Source organism: Adiantum capillus-veneris, chromosome 24 (genome assembly GCF_014529385.1).
Source record: "Adiantum capillus-veneris isolate H3 chromosome 24, ASM1452938v2, whole genome shotgun sequence".
In the NCBI taxonomy this organism is placed as follows: domain Eukaryota; kingdom Viridiplantae; phylum Streptophyta; class Polypodiopsida; order Polypodiales; family Pteridaceae; genus Adiantum; species Adiantum capillus-veneris.
Window position 1 is genome coordinate 143,844,136 of NC_140954.1, and position 2,676 is coordinate 143,846,811.

At 40.7% G+C, this 2,676-nt stretch overlaps 1 pseudogene; it reads right to left on the minus strand.

Moving 5' to 3' along the window:
- Window positions 1–1,664: 1,664 nt before the first annotated feature.
- On the minus strand, window positions 1,665–2,293 carry LOC147427287 (homeobox-leucine zipper protein MERISTEM L1 pseudogene; annotated as a pseudogene).
- Between the last annotated feature and the right edge of the window lie 383 nt (window positions 2,294–2,676).

The following is a 2,676-nucleotide window of genomic DNA, read 5'->3' on the forward strand; positions in this document are numbered from 1 at the left end:
TTATATAGATTTCTTGAATGGTCAAATTGGTTACAAACTGGCCGACCGGTCATAAATGGCCAAAGCTCATAAAAGAGCACTTGAATAATAAAATTACATGATAAACATATCCATTCGCATAGGCCAAGTTGGGTCTAGTCTTTTCCACCTGTCAGCTGCAATAAATAATAAAATATCAATTCTATAACATATCAATTGTCACACTCATCATTCAATAATCATTTCTCATCAATCTCAGATCCAATTTCATAAATACTATCATGACAGAAAAGCATCTACATATACCAATTCCCAATCCAAATCCAAATCCAAAATATCTTTCATTTTCTATACCCGAGTAACAAAATCATACCAGTTACAGTGGTGGCCAACCACTGCAGCATGATTTTGTGATCGGTGTTGCCTCATCCGGCGAGTCTACACCAATAAAGTGTGTTGCCTAAATCGGCGAATCTGCACTAATGCTGCCTAAATTGGCGGATCTGCATTCGATATTTATTTAAAAATCATAAATTTGAAGTTTATTAATGTGCTACGTAAATCGGCGGATCTACACCAAGATGAGTATCTACACACTGCCTAGATCGGCGAATCTGTGTGTGCGTGACCAATGGACTAGGCAAGACATAAAGGAAAAAATATTTATTATGTTGTTGACATCACAGTGCAATATATCAAAGTACTTACAAATTGTTGTGCACTATCCTAGAGCACTGAAGCTCACATGAGTAGCTGCATAGCTTATAGACAAATCTTCTTTCAATACATTTAGAGGGCAGGACCTTAGCAGTGTTTGAGTATTCTGCGTGGAACATAATGCAAAGAACTGAGATATGAAAAGAGGAGTGACGTATGCGAGTACATACCAAGAGGGTTTGGAATGGGTGTCCTTGAGTATGCGTGTCGAGAGAGCCGTGTTGTCTCTTTGAATGGTATTAGGAAACATAGGTAGGAGTTTGGCACAATCTTGTATGACAGAGGGAGTAGCAATGTAGCAATTACTAAAGACAAGGTGCCAAAAATAATTAATTTTCACATCAATATTGTCAAAGTTGATAATGGTAAAATGGACGCAAAGTTAGGATTGAAAGTGGAAGAGTTTAACTACAAAAAGGGGAATAATGAGAATATCTGACTGTCAATTGTTAGCACCAAATAATTGTCTAAAACGGTTGATAAATTACAACAGGAAGGGTGACAACAACTGACCTACATATCTATAAAAGTATTGCAAACATGATAGCATGTTAATTATTAGCTTCTTATGAAGTATCGTGTCCCTGTAAGGACTTGGAGTGAATAGAGTAGTGAATGTGGGTGCATTTGTAGATGATTTTACAAAGAATATGGATTAGCTTGGACAAACCAATAATGTCATTCAATATTTTGTGACACACAGTGTAAATTTCGAGAATAGGGGAAAAGGTGGGACATCGTAGGAAAATGCAGAAGCGTCAACATCAAACACCCTTGGTTGTGCTTAGCCAGTTTCAAAAAATCATTCAGTTTAAAGAAAACACTGACCGATACTACTGATAGAATGAGATTTTTCTTTTGTGAGCGGTATTGTTTTGATTACGCAAGAGGTAGTTGCACGAGATTGTTAGCAATAGGTTTCAGAGTGCTTATAGAAATACCTCGATTGTTAGTCAATGAACACATTCTTAAAGAAGTGAAGCAGTTATGACTAGTGTATTCCACACATGGCCATTCATATCTCTAGTTGGTACATTATTTGCTAAGATACTTGAAATTCTCTCACACTGCCTTTGCAATGTGCATAGCCACTGTTGAGCACCAAATCCCATACCGCAGTTAACAAATGATTGATACAAATTGTGAGCCCCTCTAGAATCAGCTTCCACATGCTCTACCCAAGTGACCTTGGAATATCCACTGGGCATCTCCTCAATAACACAGCCATAAGGGCGCTTTCTGCATCGTGGGCGGGCTCACACGTAGACTATCGATCGAGACGACTACAACAACCTATAGATGGCCTACACGCTTTGAATATCTCAAGATGTATTTTTCCCGAGTGGGAACCAATTGGGTAGGCGGTTGAAATTCTGAGTACATCAACTGAATGGCGCCATCAGTAGAAAGGATCTCAACAGTGTGAACATGGGAGATAATGGAAGGGAACATTTCTGCCCAGCGTCCCACATCCATAGGGTCTCAACAAGGGAGGAGAATTCATGATGACAAGGCCAGTGTGACAGGTACTCTCGGAGTGTAGCCCCGTAGGCGTAGGGCCAATTGACGCAAGGGAACCGCTGGACATAAACATCATGATCAATACATTCGAGAGGATCACCCGTGGTGGAATAGGAAGGATGAGGAACCCACAAGGATTCAGAAGCTTGGGCAACTTGTAAACGTTCTTCCAGAGCAAGCTCAACAACAAAGGGCTTCTCAAAGAAAAAATTTAGATTGAGCTTCGGGGCGCATGCTGCTGCATGTACAAGAAATCCTTGGAGCGCCAAGCCATGCATTTTGTAGTAATAGAGAGTGGTCCAGGCCCTGGTTTTATGTCGGAGCTGTCGAATGAGCACTAGCTGCTAGTGGATGAGGTGTGCAAATCTGAGGTGCCCTGGCTTGGTGCTACATCTCTGGTGGTCACACGTACTTAAGCAGACTCAATCTTATAACTGATCAGCATGCGCCATGGAAGGC